We start from the raw sequence: 7,147 nt of genomic DNA on the forward strand, positions 1-7,147 counted from the left end.
TAAAAAATAAACACAACTTTGAGCTGGAAGGATGGCTAAGTGTTTAAGGCACTTGCCTAGAAAGCCAGAGAACCCATGTCTGATTCCCCAAGACTCATATAAGCCAGAGGCACAAGGTGGCACATGCATCTGCAGTGGATTGGCAGCAGCTGAAGGCCTTGGCACACTCGTTCTCTCTCTATTTTCCTCTCTTAAATAAATAAAATAAATTAGAAAAACACAACTTCTTTACTTGTTTCCTTGGGATCATGAAATTTGGGTGGTTGCATTGAGAATGATGTATAACATTCAGGTTTTCAATACATTTTGTAAAATCCCCATGATGGTAATTTAATTTAATTGCATCATTCTCCCTACATTTTTAAAGCGAAGGCCTTACTAAAGTAAGCTGCTTGGCATATTTAAATCAAATGTCTTCTTGGCAAATTACACAGGAATATACTCTTCAGTTAACTCCTGGCGGAACTCAGAGAATATTGGTAAGAACTGCCAGAGAAAGGGGACTCAGCCTAACCCTTTTCAGCCTCACTGGTTCTCAACAAGTATGGAGATTAAGAAGTGGCAGGAAAAAAAAAAAAAAAGTCTCCCAGGAAACAAGAGCAAAAAAGACTGAGGAAGCCATTTTTACATAGTCATTTTTTCTGATTGCCAGTCTACTTCCTGCGCTGTCCCAGCAGTACTGCCTTTAAAGTGAATCACCAGCGATCAAAGGCAGACCAAAATAACGCATTGTTCCTCCAGAGAAGACAAGGTGAAGTCCTATCATTCCCAGGGTATCTTAGTGGGAAAGAAGAAAGAAAGAACCAGAGAAAGAGAGACCACATTGTCTACTCCTTTTTTTTTTCTAAAAGCAAGGCCTATAATTTTGCTCTTTTGCAAACATCACTTAAAAACACTTGCCTATTGAAAGAGGCGTTAAGTAATGCTCACGCGTTACTAAAAGGTTTGTCTGTTGAGTTGCTACAACCTCCTCCTATTACAATGGGCTGTGGAAGAGCTATGTCTACATTGTGTCTGTTAGTATTTATAGAAACGGAGAGACTAACATACTGATCGTTGTTATAGACACCTTCACGTATGTTCTTATCCAATTTCCCCAACAATGAAGAGTGACAGGGTGGAAAAATCTAAAAATAACCACTGCGCTTACCCTACCCCAGCCAAGCCCCTTGCCATGTGCCTCCACAGCTTCTCCCACGGGGGTGGGGGGAGGTGGAGGCGGGGGGTGGGGGGAGAAGTCTGCTTCTCCATTCTCTCCGATCTGGGCTGGCTTTGTGATTTGTTTTGTAACAGGATGCCGCAGGTGTGGCATTCTGACGAGTCTGTGCCTAGACCATGGGGATGTCTGGCGTACTTCCACCCAGACACCATGACAACACACCCAGACTATCTTGTTGGAGGATGCGCGATGGACCACCGATGGGCCACTGCAGCTGAAGCCCAGATGCTTGAGAAAGCCTGGGCAAGATCAGCCTTCGCCTGACCATAAGCATACTAGTAAGCCATGCCCTAAACGCATTCGGTGGGTAATCTTGTCAATTCGGTTGGATTAACACATCCCTAGAAAATTAGTAAAGCAAATCTCTGGGTATAGCTGTGAGGGCATTTTCAGAGGTGATTAAATCATGAGAGCTCTGATCTTAACAATCGTTCAGTCCGTGGATGCATCCATAAGATGGTGACTTTTCTTTTTTTTAAGTAGCACGGTTTTAATCACCAAGCCATCTCCCCGGCCGTGAAACCAAAACTTTTTTTAACATTAACTTGTCATTCTGTTTCTTTTTAAAAATTTTTTATTCATTAGGGACATACTTTTTATGGACACATCATGTGTTGGTACCATCTTTTCCCTCCTCTCTGCACCATGCTGCAGAGGGTCCTCCTCAGTAGGGTTGCTGGCATTCTCCAGATACGGTTCCTTTCCACTGAGCAGATCTCTTAGCCAATCAGAAAGCCAGTAGTTACCCACCAAGGCTGTGTGCCACCATTGCGCTGGTGTGTACTTCTTGTCTGGCTGGTTGTTTCTGAGTAGCTAAGACCTCCGCTTGCTCACACCATTGTTGGCCACTTGTCCCCAGTAGCTCATGTAACATTTTCCAGCACTAGATGGACTGTCTGGGGACTGACTCTCTTCCAGATTCCAGCCAAGTCTCTCCACGTTCTGCGCCAGCGGTACATGATGTCTTCAGCAATAGTGTCTTACGTTCTACCGCTGGCAGGAAATCAAGTGCTTTGACAAAAGCCTGTCTTGTTTGGGGGACCTTGCAGGTCTCTCCAATCAACAGCTCAATGTGGGTAGCAACTATTTCTGGTACTGCGAGTTACAGGTCAGAGCCAAAGGTTTTAAGGTTAGGCTTCATCACATCTTCTCCAGGACTTTTCTTCTCAGGCATTCCTCCCAATGCTCCTGTTGAGGGTTATATGTTTTAGTCTACCTTCAACTAGAAAGATTTTCATGGTACCAGTTCATTTTGGGTTTAGTCCCCCCACATTCTGCTCCCCTCTCCCCAAGCCCTCCCCTCCCTATTATTCAAGTTGCCTATCTGATATGCTAGCAAATCAAGCTGATCCAGATTAGGAACCACAGATGAGTGAGAATGTGCAGAGTTTGTATTTCTGGGGTTGTGTGTGTGCACTGAGTTGATCTGTCCTAATCCACCTACTTTCCTACAAATTTTGTTGTATCATTTTTTTTCTTACTGCTGAGTAGAATTACATTGCATATATGTACCACAGCTTCGTTATCCATTCATCCAATGATGGGCACATGGGTGGATTATTTACTTATTTATTCATTTGAGAAAGAGAAAGAGGCAGAGAGAGAGAGAGAGAGAGAGAGAGAGAGAGAATGGGCATATGGGCATGCCAGGGCATCCAGCTACTGCAAACGAACTCTAGATGCATTGTGATCCTTTGTGCATATGGATTACGTGGATCCTTGAGAGTCAAACAGGGATCCTTTGGCTTTGCAGGCAAAACCTTAAGCGCTAAGCCATCTTTCCAGCCTGTCATTTGATTTTTTTAATGATTGCCATCCTTACTGAAGTAAGGTGGGATCTCAGAGTTGTTTTAATTTGCATTTTCCTGATGGTTAGAGATGCTGAACATTTTCTTAAGTGTGTATTAGACATTTGTATTTCTTCCTCTGAGAATTATGCATTCAGAGCTCTGTGCCATATTTTCTGTGGGTTGTTTGAATTTTATTGTTTAGTTGTTTGAGTTATTTACGTATTCTAGATATTAGGCCTCTGTTGGTGGTATAGCAGGCAAAAATTTTCTCCCATTCTATGGGTAATCTATTGGCTCTGCTTATGGTATGTTTGTCTGTGCAAAAGCTTTTCAGCTTCATGAGACCCCATTGGTTTCAGAGATTAATTCAGGAAGTTTCTTCTTTGGTCCTGTCTGTTTGGTGTTCTGTGGGCTTTTGTATCTGTATGGGCCTTTCTTTTGCTAGATTGGGAAAAAAATTTCTTCAATTATTTTGTTGAATATGTCCTGTATGCCTCTTGCATGGATTTCCTCTTCTTCTGGTGTACCCGTGATCTGTATATTTGGCCATTTTAGGTATCTCACAGTTCCTTTATATTCTGCTTGCATGATTTTTGAACTTAGCAAAGATTTTAGACCCTAAATCAATTTCTTCTGTCTTGCCTTCCAGCTCAGAAGTTGTGTCTTCCACATGAGTGACTCTGTTGGTGAGGGGTTCTAGAAAGATTTTGAAAAGTTCTATTTGATTTTTGTTTTCTGTTGTATTATTTGCATTATGTCCATCTCTTTTTGAGGTCTGATTTTCTTGATGATTCCAGTAATTCATTCTTGCATTTGATCAAGTCTTCATTAAACTTAATCAGGAGGTTATTGAGATCCTCTATTTATTTATTCCCTTTCAATTCATCTCTCTTTGGAGATTTCTCTGGTTTTTGGCAATTAAGTTAAGCCTAGCAACAAAAGCTGAGTGCTTTTTTGTTTTTTTAATCCTTTGCTTCCAGATTAGCAATTCCTTTGATCGGGATGGCATAGCTTGTTGTGTTTTTATTTTGGGATTAGATTTATGTTGTTATCTCTATGATTTCATTGATTGCTTCCATTGTGAAACTAGACATCTTTAGTGGAGATCTCTCAATATTCTGACCTTTTTTTTTTTTCTTTTTGTATTGTGGTCTACACACCTCAGGAAAAGTCTTATTTTATTGAGGAGGAAGCAAGCATTTGTCCTTGTAGGCTCTTCAAAGAGTGTTCTCTTTTAAATGTGAAGTGGACTGGTGTAGGATGGGGTTATAACTGCAGATGCTCAGATTGCGGAGAATTCAAGAACATCAGAGGTGCCTGGGACTCGGAGGTGGAGAACTGGGAGCTCTGGCCTACACTCCACTGGTACACATTCTTCAGCACGAGGGAACCAGGGGCTGAGGAACCAGGATCCAGGAAGCTAGGGAGCCAGGGGCAAGAGGCCAGCCCTGCATTGGGCCATAGACCCTCTGGCTCAGGGGAATAGGGATTTGGGGAACTCATGGGCCATCTAATCAGAATCAGGAAACCAGAGCAAAAGGCCTGATTTTGTAGCACACATGCATGGACCAGGTCACCCCAAGCCAGCAGCAAGGGAACCAGTTCCAGGGAACTGGGAGGTGGAGAAGGAAACAGGAGGTCTGGCCAGCTCATCTGTGCCCGCACCCTCTGGAGCAGGGATGATGCCATTATAGGGAGAGGGTGAAAAGTAGGAAGTGAGGCCTATTGTAGGAAGTCATTCCCTTGAGGTATGTCCTTCAGGCTACATTTTTTCCTTCCCTCTTTCTCTATTCCCCTTCTCTCTGCTTCCTGGCCACCACAATGTGAACTGCTTTGTTCCATTATGGGCTCCCTGCCACAATAAGCCTGAAACCATGAGGCAAAAATAAATCTTTCCTCCAATAAGTTATTTATGTCATGTTCATTAGGATACAAAGCACCTTCCCTTGTGGAGAGTGATGAAGTAATAAGTACTTGATATTTGTTAAGCCACTGAATTTTTTTGTTTGTTTGTTTATTTATTTGAGAGCAACAGGCAAAGAGAGAAAGAAGGGGAGAGAGAAAGAGAATGGGTGCACCAGGGCTTCCAGCCACTGCAAACAAACTCCAGACGCGTGTGCCCCCTTGTGCATGTGGCTAACGTGGGTCCTGGGGAATGGAGCCTCGAACCAGGGTCCTTAGGCATCACAGGCAAGCACTCAACCGCTAAGCCATCCCTCCAGCCCAAGCCACTGAATTTTGAAGGTAGCTTGTTATAATAGCAATAGCTAACTGATAAAATGGTAGCCATTTCTTTTTAAGGTAGGGAAAAGTGGAAGTATAAAGACACTAAATAATTTCTCCAGGATTGGACAACTAGTAACTTGGTACAGCCAGGATTATATTCATGTACCATAAATCTAAGGTCTCTACCCTTTCTACTTTAACCAGTGCTCATTGGAGACAGCACACACACACACACAAAACTAATACAAGAAAATGTGTTATCTATTTAAAGTGATAAAAATTAAAGTCACATTCCTAGCAGTCTGCATGTTTGTAAAGAGTATACATATGTGTGTATGTGTAAAGACTGATCTATTTAGTGGAAATAATGACCTGGGTAAGAGAAAGCTATTTTAAAAAATATTCTATCTTTATGAATTTATTTATTTAATTGAGAGAGAGTAGGGTGGGGGGAGAAAGACAGAATGGGTGCACCAGGGTCTCCAGCCACTGCAAACAAACTCAAGATGCATGTGCCACCATGTGCATCTGGCGTACATGGATACTGGGGAATTGAACCTGGGTCCTCTGGCTTTTCAGGCAAGTGCCTTAGCCACTAAGCCAGCTCTCCTGTCCTTTAAAATATTTTATTTTGATGGGCACGGTGGCACAGACCTTTAATCCCAGCACCTGTGAGGCAGAGGTAGGTGGATCGCCATGAGTTTGAGGCCACCCTGAGACTACATAGTGAATTCCAGGTCAGCCTGGGCTAGAGTGAGACCCTGCCTTGAAAAACCAGATAGATAGATAGATAGATAGGTAGATAGATAGGTAGATAGATAGATAGATAGATAGATAGATAGATAGATAGACAGACAAACATGTATGTATTTGAGAGAGAGAGAGAGAGATAGAATGGGCATGCCAGTACCCCCAGCACTGCAAGCAAACTCCAGATGCATGAGCCACCTTGTACATCTGGCTTACATGGGTACCAGGGAATCGAAACTGGGTCTTTTGACTTTGCAGGCAAGCACCTTAAGTGCTAAGCCATCTCTCCAGCCCAAGAAAGCTAGAATCTTTTAAAATCTCAATAACATAATGAAAATCAAATGCATTCATCTTGGCGTAATTGTCTCATGATGATAACTGCCATGGTTTGACACTCTGTTTTTCCATTTAAAGCTGTGGCATGCTTTCCTGTAGTTAACCACTTTGCTCCCCTTCCCTTTCTCCCTACAAGGTTCTGCCTTACTCTTTGACACCTCTTCTGTGGCAGGTTTCTTACCAGTCCCTTTCCCTTTCAACCCCTTTGTTCATTCTCTGACTTTGTCCATTTGTCAAACCTACTTAATAATAGTTGAGTTAGTCCCTTGACAGCCCTGTTATTTGGATTTCTGATAACTTTCTTTCCTGGTCTTGACTTTATAACTCTTCCTGTCCATTGCTTTCAATTTGTGTGTGTGTGTGTGTGTGTGTGTGTGTGTGTGTGTGTTGGTATTATATCATGTGTGAGTGGGTGTATGTGTATTCATATGTGTGTGGTCACATGGGTGTGGGTGTGCATGCACATATGTGCACACATGTGGGGGCAGAAGTAGACATTGGCTATCTTCCTTGATTGTTTACCTTACTTTTTCAGACTAGGTTTCTCTCTGAGCCCAGAGCTCACCCATTCTGCTAGACTAACTTAACCATCAAGCCCTGTGGATCCTCTTGTCTCCACTTCCTCAGCACTTGGATTAAAGCTGCTATTCTCAGCTGTTATGTGGGTGCTGGCAATCTGATTTCAGGTCCTCATGATTGCATGGCAAACACTGTACCCACTGAGACATCTCTTCAGCCCCTCAAATTGTCTTCCTTTGGTCAATAATGTGTTGAATTAGATCATGTCATTTCTGTGCTCAGTTCCCCCTCAGGATTTTCCTATTGT

At 42.7% G+C, this 7,147-nt stretch overlaps 1 protein-coding gene across 1 annotated transcript in view; it reads right to left on the minus strand.

Moving 5' to 3' along the window:
* The window catches only part of Cpne4 (copine 4), a 568,085-nt gene extending 561,376 nt beyond the window's left edge, over window positions 1-6,709 (minus strand). The window contains exon 1 of the mRNA XM_045137041.1: window positions 6,690-6,709. The gene's annotated coding sequence lies outside the window, so the exon portion shown is untranslated. The remainder of the gene's footprint in view (window positions 1-6,689) is intronic.
* Window positions 6,710-7,147: the final 438 nt, after the last annotated feature.

This window comes from Jaculus jaculus, chromosome 17, assembly GCF_020740685.1.
Source record: "Jaculus jaculus isolate mJacJac1 chromosome 17, mJacJac1.mat.Y.cur, whole genome shotgun sequence".
Lineage (NCBI taxonomy): Eukaryota > Metazoa > Chordata > Mammalia > Rodentia > Dipodidae > Jaculus > Jaculus jaculus.